Raw genomic sequence first — 26078 nt, forward strand, 5'->3', positions numbered from 1 at the left:
CATGCTTTCATTCTTTCTTAACAACACAACTACTAAAGAGCTAGTGATGAAACACTAAAGTAACTCAGATCCAAACTTGAACATTCATGGTATAAATTTCAGCATCTACCATAGAGCAAAATCTATAACTATTCATGCAAATGGATTACTCTAGTTGCTTCATCTTTTTGTACAGAATGTTAAACATGGGTTCTGGTGCTACAAATTTTATGCAAGCAACTTCAAAGCATAAACTCAGTACTGAAATTTTTCCAGATTTTATACACTTATATAGCAGAGGTGATAAAAAGAATAAAAACAGCAATCCATTAACAAAGATTAATTCTACAGAAAGTTTTACTAAGGATTTGGTTCTCAAATTTTTATCAGATACTAGTCATGAGTTAAACATACTCCAGAAAATTTTTCAAGATTTAACTCACTATGATAAATTAGTTATTCAGTTAACTTAGCATGAGTTGGCATAAATTTCTCAAGATGCATTTGACCAGTATTGCATCTGAACTTTTTATTACAAGTAGAACATACTCTGAACAAGATCATGCCCAAAAATTATGACCAGGAACATTGTAGATTACTCAAAACAAAAATAGTAAACCTAGCCCTAAGATGCTAAGCATGATCATTCGACAAAGCCAAACTCAGTAACTGCAGCTCAAAATTTTTAGACAAGAACACAGAGCTAAAAAGAGACTCCAGAAATAAATATAGATTTTTCTGAGCATAATAACTATATATGAGGAATTAAGTTGATTAAACAAGCATAAATCATGATATATAGCAAATGAAGTCTAATAAATCTGAAATTTAGGTATTAATAGTGTTTTAGTATTACATGCACGCAGTAAAAATTCCATAGTAAGTTCATGTGCATATTTTCCAGAATTAAATCGAGAAGCTAACAATAGATTAGAGAATCTTGATTGTTCTAACATGATAACTGTTTTGGTTTGGTGTCATCTTTTTACGGTGATCTTAGCATCCCATTAGTGATAATATATCCAAAAATCAAGGTCATTTGATGAGCAGAACATCATGAACATGCATAAGGTGGTTTTCTTAATCTTTTCCCTAGATTAAATTCGGTTGAGTTTCTGTAAATGTGAATGTTACAAAATTTGTAGATTTTGTTACAAGGATTCCATATCAGTTGAGTTTGCATTTTTTGGATTTTTTTGTGATTTGTTTCGCATTTTAGAAGTTCACTGGTATACACTGGATTACTTGCAGAAACACCCTTAAACGAAAAAAAACAAATTACAACCGGGTCCTTCGCCGGCCTTCTCCGCCGTGGCATCTTGCCGGTGGTGTTCTGCGGTGCAGGGCTTACCGGGGCTGCCACGGGGAGGCGCGTGGGAGAGACAGGATCGAGAAACACCTACCCTGGTCGACGTTCGAGGGTTTGGTGCACGGGTTTGAGCTCGTCGGCGTTGATGGCGGGTCGGTTGTTCGGCTCGCCGGCGCTGGAGGCGAAGGAGGGCTCGGGGTAGGGGAACAAGGCACGCACGAGCACCGCGTGAGCTCGTGGATGCTTCTGGGGTAGCTGTCGGGCTCGGTCTCCTTCGGAGCTGGCCGGTCCGCGATGAGCCCGAGCTCGCCGGCGGCGGCGCAAGAGGGGAACGGCGTCAGGAGGGGGTTTGGGTTCGATTCAGCGCGCGTGGAGCGTAACTAGGAGGTGGAGAAGCTTCTGCAGTGGTCGGAGGGGGCAATGTGGGGCTGGGCTAGCCGGCCCGCGCGAGCTGGATCTCGGCGGCCATGGCGGAGCGGCGGGAGGAGGAAGAAGGGGGAGAAGGGGCGCGACGGTGGAGCTCTGGGGGTCTTTATAGGCCATAGAGCTCCTGGGCGAGGGGTGCAGCGACTGGGGGAGGTCGATTTGGGTCAGGGGCGCACGACGGCGAGCGAACGGAGCGGCAGCGGCGCGGCGCATGGCGGAGGGTGTCGTGGCGGCACGGGGAGCGGCCTGGGACGCGTGTGCGCGCGAGGAGATGCCAAGGGGTGGGCCAGGTGGCGCTGAGAGACTCCCTGGGTCCATTTGGCCGCGGGCGCGCGGTGGACGAAGTCCACCGGCGGCGTACGGCGGGCGGCGGGCGAAACAGAGCCAGCCGGGAGAGAGAGATGGAGATGGGGCTCTTTTGCGATTTCTGAAATTTCCAGGGACCTCTCGGTAAACTAAAATTATCTCCTAATTGGAGGGCTCAAATGGAAAAGTGTTGAATACCACTTTTGCATAACTTGTCAAGATCTACAACTTTTGTGTTATGCAAATTTTCATTTGAAACTCAAATTTTGAACTATTGGTACATTTGCATATTTGCACAAAAGGACTTTAGTTTTATTCAGTTTTTGAATTGATTTTGGCTGAAGTTCAATTGAGCACATGTCAATTGAAACACCTCCCATGAGCCAACTAAAATTTTGTGCATATTTTTGAATTAACTTTTGAATAGCTTTTCACCCTTTTTCTTTCTCCTTTCATTTCTTATGCAATAACTGATCTTTTATTTGAACCCTTCTCTTGAATTATTTTCCCAAATTTTCTTTTAACTTTAACTAAGGTGTATTGATTGGATTTAAAAGTATTGACACCTGAGGTGTCACAACCTACCCCCTTAAAAAGAATCTCGTCCCGAGATTGGATGATTGGATTTAGGTGGGGAAAATGATATACCTGTGGTAGAGCTAAGGAAACCCGGATAGTGTCGATTAAGATAATCCTCCGTCTCCCAAGTGGCTTCTTCTTCAGTGTGATGAGACCACTGACTTTTATACATTTTTACCACCTTTCGACGAGTACCTCTCTCTTTTTGATCCAGAATTCTGAGTGGATACTCGGTATATGAGAGATCGGGCTCCACTAAAATTTCCTGTTGATCAATGATTTCCGTAGGAACTCGAACACATTTCTTGAGTTGGGATATGTGGAAAACTTTATGGATGGCGGCAAGTCGTGAAGGAAGTCGCAAACGATAAGCCACGGGTCCACATTCTTCAATGATTTCATATGGCCCGACATAGCGAGGTGCGAGCTTACCCCTGACTCCGAAACGTTGAACGCCTCGAGTTGGGGACACTCGTAAATAGACATGGTTACCAACCATGAACTTCAAAGGATCCCTTCTTTTATCGAAATAACTCTGTTGCCGAGACTGGGCTGCTCGGAGATTTGCTTGTATTATTTTTACTTTCTCTTCAGCCTCGACCACTAATTCAGGTCCAAAGATTTGACGTTCTCCAGTCTGGGACCAACTCAAAGGGGTTCGACACCGTCGACCATACAAGGCCTCGAAGGGTGCCATCTTCAGACTGGCCTGATAGCTGTTGTTATAAGAAAACTCAGCCAAGGATAAACATTTGTCCCAGTTTTTGTCATAATGGATGACACATGCTCGAAGCATATCCTCAAGAATTTGATTCACCCTTTCGGTCTGTCCGTCAGTCTGTGGATGGTAAGCTGAGCTTCGAATTAATTTAGTTCCGAGAGCCTCTTGGAGTTGCTCCCAAAACCTTGCCACAAACTGAGGACCACGATCCGATATAATTGTTTTTGGTATACCGTGTAGGCAGACAATCCGATCAATATAGATCTCAGCATATTTCTTGGCTCGATATTCAGTATGTACTGGAATAAAATGAGCGGTCTTTGTGAGCCTATCAACAATGACCCAAATGGAATCATGGTGCTGAGAAGTATTTGGTAAGCCTACGATGAAATCCATGCTTATATCTTCCCATTTCCAAGACGGAATTGGTAGAGGTTGGAGAGTTCCAGCAACTTTCAAGTGACTAGCTTTCACTCTCTGGCAGGTGTCACATTCTGCGACATATTTAGCAATCTCTCTCTTCATGCGAGTCCACCAAAAATTTTGTCTGAGATCTTGGTACATCTTGGTGCTACCCCGGATGAATAGAAAATTTAGAGAGATGTGCTTCGTCCAGGATTTGTTTCCGCAGCTCATGATTCTTTTGAACGACTAGGCGATCCTCGAACCACAAAATCCCTTTATGGTCTACTCGGAAACACTTATATTTATTTTCACCTTCGACTACTTTCTGCTTGATGATACCAACACTTTTGTCGTATAATTGTGCCATGATGACCTTGTCATAGAGTGTCGGTTCCACCGAAATATGATTCAAAGAACCTTGAGGGATGATCTCCAATTTCAGCCTTTGCATTTCAGCACACAATGCGTCATTATACGACTCCACTGAAAAGCAATTGCAGTGAACCTTGCGACTGAGCGCATCGGTTACAACATTCGCCTTGCCCGGATGATAATGGACCTCCAGATCATAATCTTTGATTAATTCCAGCCATCTTCGTTGCCTCATATTCAGCTCACTTTGAGTGAAAATGTATTTGAGACTCTTATGGTCGGTATAGATATTGCAATGAGTACCCATAAGGTAGTGTCTCCAAAGCTTGAGAGCGTGAATAACGGCGGCTAGTTCAAGATCATGAGTGGGATAATTTAGCTCGTGTGGCCGAAGAGCTCGGGAAACATAAGCTATCACCCGATTGTCTTGCATTAGAACACAACCAAGACCAGTGCCTGAAGCATCACAATAAACGTCGTATGGTTTATTGTTGTCAGGTTGAGCCAAGACTGGTGCGGTGGTTAGATGTGCTCTCAAAGTATGGAATGCTTCATCACACTTTGTGTTCCATTTAAACTTGACATCCTTCCTTAGTAGCTCTGTCATGGGCTTAGCAATTCTGGAGAAGTCCGGAATAAATCTGCGATAATACCCCGCCAAGCCGAGAAAACTGCGGATCTGATGAACTGAAGTAGGAGGTTTCCAGTCCATCACTTCTTGTACTTTGCTGGGATCAACTGAAATGCCTTCACTAGATATAGTGTGACCCAGAAATTTGACTGTGTCCAGCCAGAATTCACACTTGGAGAATTTTGCGTACAGCTTATGATCTCTGAGACATTGAAGAACAATGCGCAAATGTTGCTCATGTTCTGCCTCATCTTTGGAATAGATCAGAATGTCGTCAATAAAAACCACGACAAATTTGTCAAGTTCCAGCATAAATACCGAGTTCATGAGATACATGAAATAGGCCGGAGCATTGGTGAGACCGAAAGACATAACCAAGTACTCATAGAGACCATATCTGGTTGAGAAGGCGGTCTTGGGAATATCACAAGGCCGAATTTTAATTTGATGATAACCCGAACGAAGATCAATCTTGGAGAAGATCTTTGCTCCAGCCAATTGATCAAACAGTACATCAATGCGGGGAAGTGGATATTTATTTTTGATGGTCACCGCATTGAGAGGCCGGTAGTCAACACACAACCTCAGACTGTCATCCTTCTTCTTTACGAACAATGCTGGGCAACCCCAAGGTGAAGCACTTGGGCGAATAAAACCCTTGTCCAGAAGTTCTTGCAGCTGGATTTTTAATTCGGCTAATTCTTTAGGCGGCATTCGATACGGCCTTTTTGAAATAGGGGCTGTACCAGGCTGAAGTTCAATGATAAATTCGATATCCCGGTCTGGAGGCATACCAGGTAAATCGTCCGGAAACACATCTGCATATTCACGGACTACCGGAATATCTTCGAGACGAATATCTTTCATGGCATAGGCACAAGAGTTGTTGCATTGGTGATGAGGTAAATATAGAACCGAATGACCATGAGTTGGAGAATTTATTTCGACAACTCGGGAAGAGATATCTAACACTACCCCATGTCTTTTCATCCATTCCATTCCCAGAATAACATCAATTCCTTCTAGTGGTAATAGGATTAACTCGGTTGAAATCGTTCTACTACCCAACTTAAGTGGTGCTGTTCTAACCATTTGGTTGGATGCCATTTTACCACCAGGAGTAGATATCATATAAGAGCCTTTGGTGTGGCAAAAATCTAAACCAACTTTTGCTCCAAATTTAGAACTAATGAAGCTATGAGATGCACCAGAGTCGAATAAGATAACTGCGGGGTGATGGTTTATAGAGAATGTACCCGACATGATTGGTGCTCCCTCGGGTAGTTCAGCAAGGTTGGTGAAGTTAAGTCGGCCCTGCCTGACTTGAATGGTTTGCCTCTTGCCCTTGTTCTGATCATTTCTGCGAGAAGCCTGCCCTTGCGATTGTCCCGCCTGGGGGCACATCTTGGCAAAGTGATCCGGACTCCCGCATCTGAAACAGCGGTTATTATTATCAGGGCGAGCGGCTGGCTGAGTATTCGGCCTAGGGCCGTTCTGCTGCTGCTGAGGTGCAAATCGAGCTTGCTGAGGAAACCCGAATCGAGTCTGCTGTTGCTGTTGAGGAGGTCGAATAATCCAACGCCCTGACTGAGGGGCCTTCTGAGAGAATGCGGGTGGGCTATTTTGCACAATACGATACCTCGGTGCAGAGGCACTCGAGGGTCCAGCAGGTGCCTTGCGCTTCTTTTCAGTGCGGTGTGCAGAAATAAGATCCTCCTGAGAGATAGCCATATTCACCAATTCATTGAAAGAGTTTGCTCGGACAAGATTTAGCCTCTCTTGTAACTTGGTACTAAGGCCTCGACGGAAGTGTTCACGCTTCTTAGCGTCGGTATCTGCGTGATGTCCAGCATATTGACACAATTGATGGAATACTTGGGCATACTGCACCACAGTACGAGTGCCCTGAGTTAAGGCCAAGAACTCGTTGAGCTTACGATCAAGAAGTCCAGCTGGGATATGATGATCTCGAAAAGCCAACTTAAACTCATTCCAATTCACCACATGATCAGCCGGTAGCATCCCGTGGTAATGATCCCACCACATACGAGCTGATCCGCGAAGCTGCTACGCGGCATAGCGAGTCTTGTTCGCTTCGGAACAAGGAGTAGTCAATAGAGAAAACTTGGACTCGATAGTGCGAATCCAAGCGTCCGCGTCTAGAGGCTCATCCGCTTTATTGAACAGCGGAGGCTGAGTACTGAGGAAATCTTGGTAGCTCGCTTCTTGTGCGTGATGAGCATGATGCCCAACCCGCGGTTGTTGCTGAGCTTGAACCAACTGCCGCAAAATCTCCGTCTGGGCGGCAAGTACCTCAGCAATACCCACTGGTGGAGGAGGTGGAGGTGGATCGCCATTCCCTCCGGCTCCAAAACCACTAGGGGTGCCTCGAGTCGATCCCACCATCTGAAATGTGAGTACTTTTGCATTAGACCCATCATTATCATAATCTCGAATGGGAATTTCAACTCAAGATGACATGTAAATGTTCGGAATTGCTTAAATCACGTCGTGCAGAAAACCAGTGATACAAAAACGCTCATAACTGGAGTTCTGTACATGATATAAACTTGAAATTTTTACAGGAGATAGATAATTTCATGATCTACAACTTTGGTAGTCATCACAAAGTCAGATTTCCAGAGTAGGTTAGTCGAAAAATTCATTTACTCCTCCTCTGGTTTTTCTGTTTCACAGAAAGCAGAGCTTCTGTAATTGGCGATTATCTCCCGTGTTACTGATCCATTTGGGCTGAAATTTTGCGAGTATTTCCACGATGAAAATTGGAACAACTTTGGTATTCAACTCAGGAGCTAAATCCGAAAGGAAAAGAGGATAAAAATTTGAACTAGCAGCTGCTTTCAGCTTTTCACAGATCACTGATGATTAACACTAGTAGCATTAGGGATTCATTACATCCATCATCCTCTCATTTCTACTTGGTTACTCCTAACATTAGTACTAAGGGGGTTACTCAACTCTAAGTTAGCCTAGTAGCCATGATCCCAAAAGTAGGCCACACTAAGAGGAGTCTACAAAAGCTAGACAACCGCGCCTCGGTCTACATGTTGACCGATGCCTCACTCGCCGCGGGAGTGTGAACCTCAACCGGAGCGGGCTGCGGCGCCTGGTCCTCGGAGTCCATCTCTGAAACGCCCTCTATCTCCTGGGGCTCGTCCTCCTCGTCCACCTGCATCTCGTCGGGAGGTGCGTGAAGGGCATCCTGCGCGTGCTGTATCGCGTGGAGCTGCCCCTGGGCCTCGTCCATCTCAAGCTGCAGGTCGTGAAACTGGTCCTCCAGGAAGTTGATTGTAGCGTCACGATCCGACACAGTGTCCTGAAGCTCGTGAACCTGGCCGTGGAGCTGGGCGATAAGAGTAGCCCTGCTCTCGAGCTCGGTACTAGCCTCCTGAAGCTGCCCATCTCTCAGCTGGACCGCCAGGTGCAGGGCCTGAGCGTGGTCCACCAACTGAGCGACGGCGTAACCCTGGTAAGTGTGAAGTCTGTAGAGACCGTCCAAGCACCTCGCTGTCGTCCGAAGGGCCCCGACCGGGTCAAGGGTAGCGACCACGTCCACGTGTGCCATCCGGTCGAGCCAAAGCGGGTCTGCCGGGTTAGGTGCAGGGAACAACCCGAACGTGGTCAGAACCACCTCCAGAGGGCGCAAAGAGCAAAAGGTGGTCATCGCCCTCATGGCGGTAAGCTCCCAGGTGTCCAGCAGGTAGTGACCGACCATCTGAGTCACGATCGGCTCCCACCCGTTGAGCGGGTGCTGCGGGATCACCATCGTCACACTGCAGCGACGAACTCCGTCCTCCACAAACTCGTGGCCATCGTAAACCGGTGGCTGGAGGTAACCGGCTGCACTCAAAAGCTCCCAAAGACAGCGGGGAAACCCGTCCCAGTGCAGGCAAGCGGAGTGCACATGCCCCTGCGCGTCAACGACCAGCAGCTCTTCCATCTGTCCCAACAAAAGACCGATGGATCAGCTGATGGTAACAAGAACTACTAACTCTGGAACAGTGAAAGAAATGGCAAGAACTGTAGAGAACTTGCTTCAAAAATTCTCAAAAATTTACACGAGATCCCTCTGATATTAAGGAACAATTCATCTAGTCATCACTAAGCTCAATTCGGATTCCATGGGGGTGATATGCTCAGGTATTCAGAGTGATGTCAACCAGGAAAACTGAGTGTCCAGAGAGGGTGTATTTTGACTATAACTCTCAACCAGACGTCAAAAAAAAATTTCAAATTTTTATGGTAAGCTCATCACTTAGTTGTCTACAACTTTCATGTTGAACGATTTTTAGTTTGAACAACTTATAAAGGTCGAAAAATTTCAGTTGTATAGACTGTTCAGAGTTAACAGTTTTACACAGGGTTGATCCAAAAATACAAATACCATGCTAGAAGGCTTCAAAAAATGTCAAATTTTTACAGCAGCTGGATAACTTAGGAAGCACCATTTAGTCTTACTACCCCAAGTCGATTTGAGTAACTTAACAGAAGGTTGAAATTCGTGGAAACCAGGTTGCAGACTTTCTGGATACTCCTTAGGATGGTGTTTTAGCTGATTTGCTTGCGATTTCCCCAGAGATTTATTTGCTAATCTTTTTGAGAATGAATGCAGAACCTATACGTCCTCACCAAAAAAAATTGCCAAGTAACCTTGGTCTTACGCAATGACTTTGGTGGCATACATATTACATCTCTCACTATATAGCTACTCGATATAGCTAGATAGCCTATAATTCGATTTCGAGTTAGCGTACCTGCAGAAGATTGACAGTATATAAAATGAACCTTTCGTGCCAGCACTCACGAAAGCGTCCCCATACATTACCGATCACTATAGAATCGGCATCCATACCATTACCGCCGTATGGACAACGTTAAGCATACGTTATCGAAACAACGTATTGACTGAGTACCGTCTTTGACGGGGAATTGAATTCCAATTTCGAACCATTACTCCCCATATACTCAACCGAAGTTGGTATATGGGCAGCAGCTCAAGTAGGCCACTGCTTGAGCTCCAGCGTTCGGCTCGCATCACCGACGGGAAGGTCAGACTCCCTCAGCTGACTGAGTAAGCGTACCTTCGTGGCGACGACGTAGTTGCAAAATTTAAATTACAGAATTTAAATACTGAAAGGTAATGTGCTGGAAGTTAGCCATACAAAATAAGCCACCTGATTATACCCATAAGATTCCCTAGGGCTTTACGTCCTAGACTTATCCTTGGAGATCCTAAACTCTTTCAAAAACTTTAGTAGCTTTGAAGTCAAGTTTTAAGTTGTTGTTGTGAAAACCGAGGTTGCCATCTCTGGTAGGCTGTCTGCGAGCTCTGATGCCAGCTGTGGCGGAACCACCCAAAACTACTGGGCCCGGGTGCACTGATCTTTGTTGCTAAGCAACTCTGACCCGATTTGGCACTCACCGGTAGTTCCTCGAGTGAAGCCTCGATAAAAGCCACGCTATTCCAGGATCAGCAGACAACACTCACACGAAGGTGAGCCCAGAGATTACAACACAAACCATTTCATACAGCTCAGAGTGATTGCAGCGGAAAGAAAATTTATTACAAACCAAGTTCAGAGTAACAAAGTACCACGGAGTTCCAACTACTCAATTATTTAAGTCTCATGTTCAACGGAAGCAGCAAAGATAACTAGCGAAATAACGTGACGCATCGGTAAAGCCCGTACGAATGCGTCACTCAGCGGGAGGGTGATTAGCACCAGCTGAAGGGCCATCCCACTCAACAGACCAACCCGGAGGCAGAGTTCAAGGCCAAGTAAGACTCGCAAACAGATCTTCAAAGTTAGTACCTGAAAAACAGTGCCACAAGCAAGGCTGAGTATACTAATACTCAGCAAGACTGACCCGTCTCCGGATATAACATAGTCCGATAACTAGACATGCAAGGCTTTTTGGTTGGTAGGGTTTGTTTGCCAAAAATGCCGCTAAGTGTTGATCCTTACTTTCAGGTTTTACTTAGCCAGATTCTAGTGGAATTAACCATTCTAAATTTGCAACTGACTCTACTCAAACATGGTAGAGCAACCATTTAATCAACCAGCAGTATTTTCATCATCATATTCCACTTGTTACTCTATGTGACCGAAATCATTAAGCAATCTCATGCCGTGAGAGGCGGACGATTCCGAATCGAATTTCAACCTGGCCAGGGGAACCTAGACCACACGCATGGGGATTGACTTCGCTCCCGCCCACGCTACTTTTCCCCTTTCTTTCCAGTCCGTGGATCCGGGTCACCCTCCCCGACTACAGAGTCCGACCACTCTGCACCCGTACGTCGCGACAAAAATATAAACCCTACTTCTGCCAAGAGGGTGAATGGTCGTTCCACTCGCCGGTCCAATCAGGTACTTAAGCTTACCGATTACCATATTTCTCGGTATGTGGCTAGTACTTTCAAACGCTTAACGAAATGAGCCACACACCGCGACCTTAGCCATTTTTGACTACACCAGCGGGGTATCACAACTACACAACCCCGCCCATTGTCCTTACATTTCAACAGGAATTAAAGTCAGTACAATTCCTATTTGCTCGCGAGAGGCAGGAAACCACTCGACTTCTACCGTACCTATTTAGCATGGCAGCTAGTCGATAAAAAGATCCGGTATCAACATAGGTTCCTAGGGATCATGCATCTAAGGTTTTCGATCAACGCCTAGAAAACTTAAATGCAGAAAACAAAATATTACAATACATTAATAAATAGATAGCTGAATGAAAATTCAGAAATAGTGGGATTATGCTCCGGGGCTTGCCTTCTTGGGCACTGTCAGGCAGAAAAGCTTCTGGGGCTTGGCCCAGGTCTTGAGACAAGTTAGTACAGTTCAAGGAGACCTCCTGATCCGCACGAGAGTCCGCGGGCACCAGTTCGTAGTCACTGTCCGCGAGATTAATCGTTTCTATATGCCATGCAAGATTATGAGTTATTCATGGATAACAATTTCTTTCCTTCACGATAAAGTTGTAGTCCAATGAAAGTTAATTTAGTGACGATTTCACATTTCAATGCATGGGCAAACGTTTATAGAGTAGTAAACATAACTACGTTTATTCATGAATGGGTGGGGTTTTGGGTTTTCATTTTTAATTTCAACACATAGCATGCTTTCATTCTTTCTTAACAACACAACTACTAAAGAGCTAGTGATGAAACACTAAAGTAACTCAGATCCAAACTTGAACATTCATGGTATAAATTTCAGCATCTACCATAGAGCAAAATCTATAACTATTCATGCAAATGGATTACTCTAGTTGCTTCATCTTTTTGTACAGAATGTTCAACATGGGTTCTGGTGCTACAAATTTTATGCAAGCAACTTCAAAGCATAAACTCAGTACTGAAATGTTTCCAGATTATATACACTTATATAGCAGAGGTGATGAAAAGAATAAAAACAGCAATCCATTAACAAAGATTAATTCTACAGAAAGTTTTACTAAGGATTTGGTTCTCAAATTTTTACCAGAGACTAGTCATGAGTTAAACATACTCCAGAAAATTTGTCAAGATTTAACTCACTATGATAAATTAGTTATTCAGTTAACTTAGCATGAGTTTGCATAAATTTCTCAAGATGCATTTGACCAGTATTGCATCTGAACTTTTTATTACAGGTAGAACATACTCTGAACAAGATCATGCCCAAAAATTATGACCAGAAACATTGTAGATTACTCAAAACAAAAATAGTAAACCTAGCCCTAAGATGCTAAGCATGATCATTCGACAAAGCCAAACTCAGTAACTGCAGCTCAAAATTTTTAGACAGGAACACAGAGCTAAAAAGAGACTCCAGAAATAAATATAGATTTTTCTGAGCATAAGAACTATATATGAGGAATTAAGTTGATTAAACAAGCATAAATCATGATATATAGCAAATGAAGTCTAATAAATCTGAAATTTAGGTATTAATAGTGTTTTAGTATTAAATGCACGCAGTAAAAATTCCATAGTAAGTTCATGTGCATATTTTCCAGAATTAAATCGAGAAGCTAACAACAGATTAGAGAATCTTGATTGTTCTAACATGATAACTGTTTTGGTTTGGTGTCATCTTTTTACGGTGATCTTAGCATCCCATTAGTGATAACATATCCAAAAATCAAGGTCATTTGATGAGCAGAACATCATGAACATGCATAAGGTGGTTTTCTTAATCTTTTCCCTAGATTAAATTCGGTTGAGTTTCTGTAAATGTGAATGTTACAAAATTTGTAGATTTTGTTACAAGGATTCCAGATCAGTTGAGTTTGCATTTTTCGGATTTTTCTGTGATTTGTTTCGCATTTTAGAAGTTCACTGGTATACACTGGATTACTTGCAGAAACACCCTTAAACGAAAAAAAACAAATTACAACCGGGTCCTTCGCCGGCCTTCTCCGCCGTGGCATCTTGCCGGTGGTGTTCTGCGGTGCAGGGCTTACCGGGGCTGCCACGGGGAGGCGCGTGGGAGAGACAGGATCGAGAAACACCTACCCTGGTCGATGTTCGAGGGTTTGGTGCACGGGTTTGAGCTCGTCGGCGTTGATGGCGGGTCGGTTGTTCGGTTCGCCGGCGCTGGAGGCGAAGGAGGGCTCGGGGTAGGGGAACAAGGCACGCACGAGCACCGCGTGAGCTCGTGGATGCTTCTGGGGTAGCTGTCGGGCTCGGTCTCCTTCGGAGCTGGCCGGTCCGCGGTGAGCCCGAGCTCGCCGGCGGCGGCGCAAGAGGGGAACGGCGTCGGGAGGGGGTTTGGGTTCGATTCAGCGCGCGTGGAGCGTAACTAGGAGGTGGAGAAGCTTCTGCGGTGGTCGGAGGGGGCAATGTGGGGCTGGGCTAGCCGGCCCGCGCGAGCTGGATCTCGGCGGCCATGGCGGAGCGGCGGGAGGAGGAAGAAGGGGGAGAAGGGGCGCGACGGTGGAGCTCTGGGGGTCTTTATAGGCCATAGAGCTCCTGGGCGAGGGGTGCAGCGACTGGGGGAGGTCGATTTGGGTCAGGGGCGCACGACGGCGAGCGGGCGGAGCGGCAGCGGCGCTGCGCATGGCGGAGGGTGTCGTGGCGGCACGGGGAGCGGCCTGGGACGCGTGTGCGCGCGAGGAGATGCCAAGGGGCGGGCCAGGTGGCGCTGAGAGACTCCCTGGGTCCATTTGGCCGCGGGCGCGCGGTGGACGAAGTCCACCGGCGGCGTACGGCGGGCGGCGGGCGAAACAGAGCCAGCCGGGAGAGAGAGATGGAGATGGGGCTCTTTTGCGATTTCTGAAATTTCCAGGGACCTCTCGGTAAACTAAAATTAACTCCTAATTGGAGGGCTCAAATGGAAAAGTGTTGAATACCACTTTTGCAAAACTTTTCAAGATCTACAACTTTTGTGTTATGCAAATTTTCATTTGAAACTCACATTTTGAACTATTGGTACATTTGCATATTTGCACAAAAGGACTTTAGTTTTATTCAGTTTTTGAATTGATTTTGGCTGAAGTTCAATTGAGCACATGTCAATTGAAACACCTCCCATGAGCCAACTAAAATTTTGTGCATATTTTTGAATTAACTTTTGAATAGCTTTTCACCCTTTTTCTTTCTCCTTTCATTTCTTATGCAATAACTGATCTTTTATTTGAACCCTTCTCTTGAATTATTTTCCCAAATTTTCTTTTAACTTTAACTAAGGTGTATTGATTGGATTTAAAAGTATTGACACCTGAGGTGTCACAAATTCCGACGCGACTTCGTGGCACAAAATTTTGCACTAGTTCGGCCAGTTTTGCACTGAGTTTCGTAAGGCAACCATACGGTCCTGAATGCACCCAAATAGTACAAAACGCACCAAAATGTTAGTTTTGGGTCCAATGGGGTGGATCGGGTGCGTTCGTTCTGAAAAATTTCGACGCGATTTCGTTGCACGAACTTTTGCACTAGTTCGGCCCGTTTGGCACCTAGTTTCGTATGGCAACTAAACGGTCCCGAATGCACTTAAATAGTACGAAGCGCACCAAAAAGTCAGTTTAGGGGCCAATGGGGTGGATCGGGTGCGTTCGTTGCAAAAAATTCGGACGCGACTTCGTGGCACAAACATTTGCACTAGTTCGGCCCGTTTGGCAACGAGTTTCGTGAGGCAACCAAACGGTCCCGAATGCACCCAAATAGTATGAAACACACCAAAACGTCAGTTTAGGGTCCAATGGGGTGGATCGGGTGCGTTCGTTGCAAAAAATTCCGACGCGACTTCGTGTCACGAACTTTTGCACTAGTTCGGCCCGTTTTGCACCGAGTTTCGTAAGGCAACCAAACGATCCCAAATGCACTTAGATAGTACAAAATGCACTAAAATGTCAGTTTAGGGTCCAATGGGGTGGATCGGGTGCGTTCTTCCAAAAATTCCGATGTGACTTCGTGGCACGAACTTTTGCACTAGTTCTGCCCATTATGCACCGAGTTTTGTAAGGCAACCAAACGGTCCCGAATGCAACTAAACAGTACGAAACACACCAAAACGTCAGTTTGGGGTCCAATGGCATGGATCGGGAGCATTTTTGCCAAAAATTCCGACGCGACTTCGTGACACGAACTTTTGTACTATTTTGGCTCGTTTTGCACCCAGTTTCGTAAGGCAACCAAACGGTCCCGAATGCACCCAAATAGTACAAAATGGACTAAAATGTCAGTTTAGGGTCCAATTGGGTGGATCGGGTGCGTTCATTGCAAAAAATTCTGAAGCGACTTTGTGGCACAAACTTTTGCACGAGTTCGGCCCGTTATGCACCCAGTTTCGTAAGGCAACCAAACGGTCCAGAATGCACCCAAATGGAACAAAACGCACCAAAACGTCAGTTTAGGGTCCCATGGGGTGGATCGGGTGCGTTCAATCTGAAAAATTCCGACGCGACTTCGTGGCACGAACTTTTGCACTAGTTCGGCCCGTTTGGCACCGAGTTTCGAAAGGTAACCAAACAGTCCTGAATGCACCCAACTAGTACAAAACGCACCTAAACGTTAGTTTAGGGTCCAATGGGGTGGATCGGGTGCGTTCGTTGCAAAAAATTTCGACACGACTTCGTGGCACGAACTTTTGCACTAGTTCGGCCCATTTTGCACCGAGTTGCGTAAGGCAACCAAAAGGTCCCGAATGCACTTAAATAGTATTAAACGCACAAAAATGTCAGTTTAGGGTCCAATAGGGTCGATCGGGTGCATTCGTTGCAAAAATTTCCGATGCGACTTCATGCCACGAATTTTTGCACTAGTTCGGCCCGTTTTGCACTGGGTTTCGTAAGGCAACCAAACAGTCCCGAATGCACCTGAATAGTATGAAATACACCAAAACGTCAGTTTAGGGTCCAATGGGGTGGATTGGGTGCATTTGTTGGTAAAAATTCCGACGCAACTTCGTGGCACGAACTTTTGTACTAGTTCGGCCCGTTTTGCACCGAGTTTCGTAAAGCAACCAAATGGTCCCGAATGCTACCAAACAGTACGAAATGTATCAAAATGTTAGTTTAGAGTCCAATGGAGTGGATCAGGTGCATTCATTGCAAAAAATTCCGACGCGACTTCGTGGCACAAACTTTTGCACTAGTTCGGCCCGTTTTGCACCTAGTTTCGTAAGGCAACCAAACAGTCCCGAATGCACCCAAATGGAACAAAACATACCAAAACATCAGTTTAGGGTCCAATGGGGTGGATCGGGTGCGTTCATTCCGAAAAATTTCGACGCGACTTCGTAGCACGAACTTTTGCACTAGTTTGGTCTGTTTTGCACTGAGTTTCGTAAGGCAACAAAACGGTCCCGAATGCACCCAAATAGTATGAAACGCACAAAAACGTCAGTTTAGGGTCCAATGGGGTGGATCGGGTGCGTTCACTCTGAAAAATTCCGATGCAACTTCGTGGTACAATCTTTTGCACTAGTTCGGCCTGTTTGGCACCGAGTTTCGTAAGGCAACCAAATGGTCCTGAATGCATCCAAATAGTTCAAAATGCACCTAAACATTAGTTTAGGGTCCAATGGGGTGGATCGGATGCGTTCGTTGTGAAAAATTCTGACGCGACTTCGTGGCACGAACTTTTGCACTAGTTCGGCCCATTTTGCACTGAGTTCCGTAAGGCAACCAAAAGGTCCCGAATGCACTTAAATAGTATTAAACGCACCAAAATGTCAGTTTAGGGTCCAATTGGGTGGATCAGTTGCGTTCGTTGCAAAAATTTCCGACACGACTTCGTGGCACGAACTTTTGCACTAGTTCGGCCTGTTTTGCACCGAGTTTCGTAAGGCAACCAAACAGTCCCGAATGCACCCGAATAGTATGAAACGCACCAAAACGTCAGTTTAGGGTCCAATGGGGTGGATCGGATGTGTTCGTTGTGAAAAATTCCGACGCGACTTCGTGACACGAACTTTTGCACTAGTTCGGCATGTTTTGCACCGAGTTCCGTATGGCAACCAAACGGTCCCGAATGCACCCAAATAATATGAAATGCACCAAAACGTCAATTTAGGGTGCAATGGGGTGGATCGGGTGCGTTCGTTGCGAAAAATTCCGACGCGACTTCGTGACACGAACTTTTGCACTAGTTCGGCCCGTTTTGCACCGAGTTTCATAAAGCAACCAAACGGTCCCGAACGCACCCAAATAGTACAAAATGCACCATAACAACATTTTAGGGTCCAATGGGGTGGATCATGATAGAACTCGCGAGGGGGATTTCTCGATCTTTCGGTGAGGATGAACTGGATAACTCGATTTGAGGGAAAGAGGAGACGTTGACAGTCCGACTTCAGCCCTCCAAAGGTGTTGTGCCTTAGCAACCGATACACATCCTCCCTTGTTGCCGCGCCCTTGCGATGCGCGACACTGGCCACGTGGGCACCCGTCCTGCAAGCAATCGAAGAACTCGCAAGAACAAGTAAACAAGCACTAAAATCGCATGGGGGAAACAAGAAACTCAGCCTGGATTAATTGAATGTGGTGTCCTGAATACAAGGAGACGGGCGGCTGGATCAGCACGCGCGCTCCAAGAGAAGTAGCGACTGCTAGTTCATGAAAACAAAACCCAACCCTCCCATGGGGTCTGCTGGGGGGGTAAAAGTACTTGGAGGATGACCTCCAACCCTAGGACGTGCCCCATGTGGGCTCTACTGGATACACGGCCCATTGGGCCAAAAAGAAGTGGCATAGCACCCTGGGCTAAAAACTGTTTGGTATGGAAATGACGACTGCACCAAACTCAGGTATCATCATGAGGTCAGATCCATTTGAAAGAGGACTTCAGAAGATTTTCGTGAAGTACTTGAACGTCCCAATCGGAGTTCGAATGAAGTCTTGACCGTTGTCACAAGTTGGTGCTGTCCTTTTGTCCGAAACCAACCCACGCAAATCCGCTCGCCTTCTTATCCTCTCCATCATTCCTAAGCAGAACAAAAGTGCACGTGTTTCCATTGTTGAAATATAATGGACAAGAGCTTACGAATGAACTCACTTGATGATTGAGTTGACGGGCACGAGCACGAGTAATAGGCCCAAGCGGCGGCGGTGTTGGTGTGGATGTATCGCTGGTGTTGATGTCCTCATCATCCTCCCCTTCTTGCATTTGAGTTGTCCTCGACTCAAGCTCATCTTCCTCTCCCAAATATGGTGTCAAATCTGCAATGTTAAATGTGGAACTAACCCCAAAATCTGCACGTAGATCAAGCTTATATATGCATTCTCATTTACTCGATATAGTACTTTAAAAGGTCCATCAGCTCTAGGCATCAACTTAGATTTTCTCATTTCAGGAAACCTTTCCTTTCGGAAATGCAACCAAACCAAATCTCCCAGTTCAAAAGTCAATTGCCTCCTTCCTTTATCACCAGCAACCTTATACTTCGCATTCATGTGTTCTATGTTTTCTTTAGTTATCGCATGCAGTTTTAACATCAATTCAGCATGTTGCGTAGCATCAAAGTTCAACTTTTCAGAAGTTGGCGATGGCATTAAATCAATAGGTGCACGAGGAATTAGGCCATAAACAATCTGAAAAGGTCACATCTTTGTAGTAGAGTGCAGTGAACTATTATAAGAAAACTCATTGTGAGGCAAGCAATCTTCCCAAATTTTAATGTTCTTCTTTAAAACAGCCCTCAATATTGTTGACAAAGTGTGATTCACTACTTCAGTTTGACCATCAGTTTGGGGATGACAAGTGGTAGAAAATAAAAGCTTGGTCCCCGACTTAGCCCATAAAGTTCTCCAAAAGTGGCTAAGAAATTTAGCATCCCGATCAGAAACAATAGTGTTTGGCACACCATGCAAGCGCACAATTTCTCGAAAGAACAAATCAGAATATGCATAGCATCATCTGTCTTATGACAAGGTATGAAGTGTGCCATCTTTGAAAATCTATCAACCACCACAAAAAATGCTATCATGCCCTTTCCTAGTACGAGGCAAACCAACCACAAAATCCATAGATATATCCTCCCAAGGAACACTAGGGACAGGTAAAGTCATATACAAACCGTGGGGGTTTAGTCGAGACTTAGCCTTTTGACATGTAGTGCAGCGAGCAACAAATCTCTCCACGTCTCTTCTCATCTTTGGCCAAAAGAAATGACCAGCAAGGGTGTCTTCCGTCTTCTTTGCACCAAAGTGTCCCATCAATCCTTCTCCATGTGCTTCCTGTAGCAGCAACAAACGAACAGAGCTAGCTGGAATGCATAGTTTGTTAGCTCTAAACACAAAACCATCATTAACCACGAAGTTATTCCACATTCTACCTTCTTTACAATACAGCAACACATCTTTAAAATCATTGTCATGCACATATTGCTCCTTAATTGTTTCCAGACCAAAGATCTTATAGTCTAGTTGTGTCAACAAAATATACCTCCTAGACAAAGCATCAGCAATGACATTCTCTTTTCATTTCTTGTGTTTGATGACATAGGGAAAAGACTCAATGAATTCAACCCACATAGCATATCTACGGTTCAGCTTTCCTTGACTACGAATATGCTTCAAAGATTCATGGTCATAATGTATGACAAATTCTTTGGGCCAAAGATAATGCTGCCATGTTTCTAATGTTCGCACAACAACATGCAATTCCTTATCATAAGTAGAATAATTCAGAGTAGGCCCACTCAGTTTCTCACTAAAATATGCAACGGGTTTCCTTTATTGTAACAAAACACCACCCAATCCAATCCCTTCACATTCCAGCTCAAAAGTCTTTTTAAAATTGGGAAGTTGGAGGAGAGGTGCATGTGTCAACTTATCTTTCAAAATGTTGAAGGAGTTCTCTTGCGCTTTGCCCCAAAAAAAAGGAACTCCCTTCTTTGTTAATTCATGCAATGGTGCTGAAATCCTGCACAAAGCGACGATAGAATCCAGCAAGTCCCAAAAAGCTTCTCACTTGGGTGATGGTTTTGGGGACCGGCCACCCCTGAATGGCCTCCACTTTTGCTTGCTCAACTTCAATTCCCTGTGGAGTGACAACAAAGCCAAGAAAAGAGACTCGATCCGTGCAAAATGTGCACTTCTCAAGATTACCAAAAAGACGTGCATCTCGTAGAGTATCAAAAACAGCACGCAAATGATCAAGATGTTCACCCATTGATTTGTTGTATATCAATATATCATCAAAGTAGACAACAACAAATTTTCTATTCATTAATCTCATGAAAGTGCTAGGTGCATTAGTTAACCCAAATGGCATGACTAACCACTCATATAGCCTGAATTTAGTTTTGAAAGCAGTCTTCCATTCATCTCCCAATTTCATGCGAATTTGGTGGTAACCACTACGCAAATAAACTTTCGAGAACACAACAGCACCACTCAATTCATCAAGCATATCATCCAAGCGGGGAATAGGATGTTGATAGCGAATGGTGATGTTATTAATTGCTCTACAATCCACACACATACGTCATGATCCATCTTTCTTTGGCACTAAAAGAACTGGAATAGCACAAGGGCTAAGAGACTCACGTATGTAACCTTTGTCGAGCAATTCCTGCACTTGACGTTGAATCTCTTTGGTTTCTTCCGGGTTGGTCATGTAGGGCGCACGGTTTGGCAATGAGGCACCAGGAATGAGGTCAATCTGGTGCTCGATTCTTCGAAGTGGGGGCAGCCCCGGTGGTACCTTACTTGGGAACACATCAGCATATTCCTGCAAAATGTTAGCAACAGCAGGAGGCAATGAATGCTGCACATCGTGAAGGGAAACCAAAGCATCCTTGCAAACCAAAGCATAGACAAATGAGTTGGAGGTAGCTAATTCATTGATTTCAGATTTAGTAGCTAGCAAGCACTTTCCCTTCAAAGTTATCTCTCCTTTTAGTTCGAAATCAGATTTGCCTTGGTTATTGTTCTCACTTTTAGCATGCTCCTGACATTTAAATTTTCTTGCTCTAGCGACATCATCTTTCATAATCGATTCAGGTGACATTGGGTGCAACACAATCCTTTTATCATGGTATAGAAATGAGTATTGATTTGATCTACCATGGTGCAAAGAATCTCTATCAAATTGCCAAGGTCATCCTAACAGAATACTACATGCTTGCATAGGCACAACATCACATTCAACATCTTTGTATGATCCAATGGCAAAATTGATTCGCACAAGTTGAGTTACCTTGGCCTTACCACTGTTATTCAGCCACTGAATAGAATATGGATGAGAGTGTGGCATCATAGTAAGTGCGAGTTTCTTCACCATGTTGCTGCTAGCCAAGTTGTTGCAGCTACCACCATCGATGATCATGCGTCACGAACGCTCTTTAATGACACACTTTGTTTGGAACAAGGTGTGGCGCTGATTTTGCTCCACCTTATCCATTTGCGCGCTCAGCACACGCTGCACAATGAGGCTCTCGTAGCGGTCGGCTTCAGCTGCATTAATATGTTCCGGACAGCCCTCACTTCTTGCATGGTCAGCCACAAGTAAAGCAAGTGTATCTTCATCAAGTTCACTAGCGGATGAGTACTCACCATCATTTTTTACCACCAAAACACGCTTGCTTGGGCAGTCACGCATGACATGTCCAAATCCCTTGAAGTGGTGGCATTGAATGTCTCTTGTTTTGCCCGTGGATGCCACCGATGAAGCAGTTGGTGCAGGTTTTGCACAGTCTTGGATTCTGAATTTGTTGGGCTGTCACGAGGCTTGGCGCTGGGAGATGGGGCTGCTGTCCGAGCAGCACGTCCAGTTGATGGAATGCTCGAACGGGGCTGCGTGGAAAAATTCCTCCTTGCAAAAATGTTAGTCTTTGTACTGGCACGTCATCCCTGCACTTCCCTTTCAGCTTTACAAGCAAGATGGAATAAACGGGTTATGTTAGTGTACTCTTTGTAAGCAAGGATGTCCTGAATCTCTCGGTTTAACCCACCCAAAAAATCTAGCCATAGCAGGTTCCATATCCTCCTCTAAATTGCAGCGTAGCATACCCATTTGCAGCTCTTGATAGTATTCTTCGACACTTTTAGTACCCTATTTTAATTGTTGCAGCTGGTTTAAGAGATCACATGCATAGTCAGATGGAACAAATCTAGCCCTCATGACCCGTTTCAAAGCATCCCAAGTTTGTGGCATGTTATTAGGATTTTTCTTGCCATGTTCTATCCACCAAATGGAATCAAAATCAGTGAATTCACTAGTTGCAGCCCTAACACATGCATTTTCAGGAAAATCATGACAAGTAAACTTTTGTTCAACAGCCATCTCCCAAGTAAGATAAGCATCCAGATCATATTTACCATCAAAAGAGGGTGTCTTAAATTTTATCTTACTGAAAACAGCATCATTGTTATGTACCTCATGTGGACGCTGTCCACCCATATCTCGACGGTTACGATGTAGGAGTCGCTGACCTCGATCCTCAACTTCGGTGTCAGCAACATAATCAGCACCTAAATTTTCTGCGCCGTCCTCATCCACTTGGCCACATCCTCTATGCTGATCATTCGTCTTCATGTGGAGCTCATCGAAGCGCCTTAGAAGAGCAGCGAGACTCTTGTCCACGCGAGTAACTGTTGTCTCCAAGCCTGCAAGCTTGGTGTTGTTGGAAATCTGTGCGGCCTCCATTGGCCCAATCTTATTCTCATTCATCACCCGCAAATCATTGTCAATTTCATCGGTGTACTCTCTCACTTGCTTTTGGAAATGCTGTACGATGCCTTTGGTGTGACGTGTAAGCAGACCTCCACCAACCTCATCCTCACTCCCTTCACCTGCCATGGTAAAGATGCAAGAGCAAACAGGAAACAAGTAAAGTAGGAAATTCCCTACAACTAGTAGATGTAATTGTTGTCTAGTGCTCTCTCACTCTCAACCTGTTGTACAAGCTCTTACCAATTCTTACTCTGCTCACAGGAGGGGCGGTCAAGATGAGAATGGGCCGGGTTGACCCATTGGGTCGCTGGCCCGACCCACAATAGCAAGGCCAATGGGCCACCGGGTCGGCCTCAAATGAGAAACGGCCCATTTAGAGCCGTAACCTATTGACCCAATGCATGGATAGGGTCGACCCGGCGGCGTGACTCTTCCCCATGCGAGTCGCGACCCTTGTGCTACCTGGCTCCCTCTCGCTTCGGCACGAAGGCGAGCGAGCAGGCGGCGGCGGGCGCGCCATCCATCCCCGGCAGCGGCGACTCATCGGCTCGCCTTCCGCTCCGGCGGATCTCCCCTCCAGTAAGCTTCTTGTCTATCTTTTCTTTCCCCTCTTCCCTTTGGCGGATCCCACAGGCAGCATGCGTGCTCGTCCCGCCTCGTCCCTCATCCTTTCTTGATTTTGGTTGCTCCAACGCCGCTACGTGCTAAATACCACATGTTGTGATGAAGTTGTATGTAGCATACTATGAAGCCACGACGGATCTCACATTTTTGCTTTTGGACAGCCATTTGTAGTAGGAACTAGCGCTATGGTTCCACTGCTAGTAGGGGACTACCTTAGAGTTTCAGATCTGTTAGCTGCTGGCCAAGAGATGTATTTTTCAGATCTGTTAGCTTGTGAGCTTAATGATGTTAAAGTCTTGCTTGTTGCCGAGCTATTTAGGATTCTATCAATATGAGTGCCCGTGCATTCAATTTGTCAACAGAACTTGTTTAATAGCTTGAGCAGTTGACCCACTTTCTGCATAAGAAAATTGCTGCTGGAGCCTGTGTCATATTAAGTTACATTCATTGAACTATAGAAGTATCTAGATGTCCTCCCTGTTTTCATTCTGAAGTCCTTAGATAACATGTTGGCTTGCAAATTTTCAATTATTGTGTGACAATGTTTCTAAACAAGTATTGTATAAACCCCTTCATGTTTGAACTCCCTATTTCATTTTTTTATTGTAAGGAATGCAATAGGAACTCGACAGTGCTCTGCATGCTTATTAGTGAAAGGATCATACATGGCACATAGATGAATTATACCAAAATATTTATTCATGTGGTTCAGATAGCAGCATAACTACTTTGCCATCATCACACCATTAACTTTCAAGACTAAAAGGAGCAAGAAAACTGAGCACCAATCAAATTGCCATCAATTACCCCACGCATTTGAATTGTTGTGCTAATTCATTCATTGCTTAATTTGGTCTGAGTTGTGTGGTACATCACAGTTTCTGCATTGTGCAAATGTTTGTCTGAACTTAATTCATTTTCTGGTTTATGCAGTTCCTCCAGATTTGAACCTTGTGTTGCCTATTATAAAACTCTATGGTGATGATGACAGTAATTTAGTTATGCAAGTGATCCAGATCTTAGCTGCATGGTGGCACCAAACCTTGTTAATATCTACTGTCGAGTTTCTTTCATAAACTTTTGGAGTTCATGTTTGACTGCTAGTGTGCAGTTTGCCAACTTGTGGTTGTTAAATTCTTGTTTCTACTTGGATAGATCTTGTGCAGCCATATGTTTAATTTGTATGGAGTTAATCATGTTGTCTGCGCTCTTGCTGATTTTGTAAAAATCTCCCTACAATGGGCCGACCCGTGATGCCCATTGGGCCATCAAGGCCATAGGCAAAACATTGATTTGGGTCAGCCCATGGCCTCAGAAGTTGGCCTTGAGGCCATAGGGGGCTAGGTCCAAGGCCAGGTCCGGGTCGGCCCATTCTCATCTTGAAGGGGCGGCAATCAACAAGTCGGGCACCAAGAAGATGGTGTATCGGTGATGCAGGAACAACTCCTTAAAGCTGAAAATCGAGTATGTGGAGTTGTAGGTGGGTTAAAAGAACACAAGGAAATACTAGCACCATGTTAGTCACAAAAGCAAGTTGAGTAATCGTTCGATGGTGGTCTTGTGCTGGTCCTAGCCTAGACCGTGCTACAGACGTGAGCCTAGACACAAGGGAAGCCACAAAGCCCGGACCAAAATAGCAAGAACAACAATGGGATGAAATAGCCCCTTTTCTTCTTCTTCTCTTCTTCTTTTCTTTCTATTTTTTCAGAGGACATATGCGATTGGTCGATTGCTTCTGCTCATTTTCGGAGGGAATACACTGGGAACCTGTCAGAAGATTTTCAAGATCAGCTAAATGAAAAGATAAAAGGCAGCTGTTGAGGGATTAGTGGGACATATACCTCATCTGCAGGTTCTTGATAATCGACGTTGATATTCTTGCAGTATATGTTTGTTGATATACAAAAGAGATGATCTTGCCATTCTGACCACCAATATTTGAAAGGAATTGACGTGAAGGGGACAATCAACCAATTATTCAGGTTTATGGTGCTCAGATCGGGTTCCCGGTCCTTCAGATGGCTATAATTCAAAGCACTCTTTACAGTATCTCTTGCTCGTGCTTTGTCAGCAAAGAAGAGATGAATCGGCAATTGACCAAATCCTAATTGCCGTGCTGCTACTGATGGATGATAGAATTCATAACTGGGTTGGCCTCATCCCAGTGTAAAATGGGCAGGTAGAATCCTCAGGGTGACAACTTCTTTCAGACTGTTGTTGGTTGCATCTTCATCATCTTTCCAGTTATCAAGCTGAAGTTTCACTGGATTTTCGAAGTTGTGATTATCATCACGATATGCAAACCAAATTACAGCTTCATCAGCAAAACTATCATACAAACATCTAAAGAAGTCAGTCATGCCGAGAGTATCATTGGCTATCATCATTGTTGCTTCACCAAAAGGAGGTGCATCGGCAAAACTGAATCGGTTGACCTTCTGCATAGGTTTCAGATGGAAAGGACATCTTTTTCAGATCCAGGTTCATGGTCTTGTGCATGTACATGTTTAGCCATAACTGAATAAACCACCAAGGGCCTCCAAGATTGCCGATGGGTTGGTCAGCTCTGAGTTTAGCTGCAACTTGGTGAAGT

This window comes from Panicum virgatum, chromosome 3K (genome assembly GCF_016808335.1).
Source record: "Panicum virgatum strain AP13 chromosome 3K, P.virgatum_v5, whole genome shotgun sequence".
NCBI classification, from domain to species: domain Eukaryota; kingdom Viridiplantae; phylum Streptophyta; class Magnoliopsida; order Poales; family Poaceae; genus Panicum; species Panicum virgatum.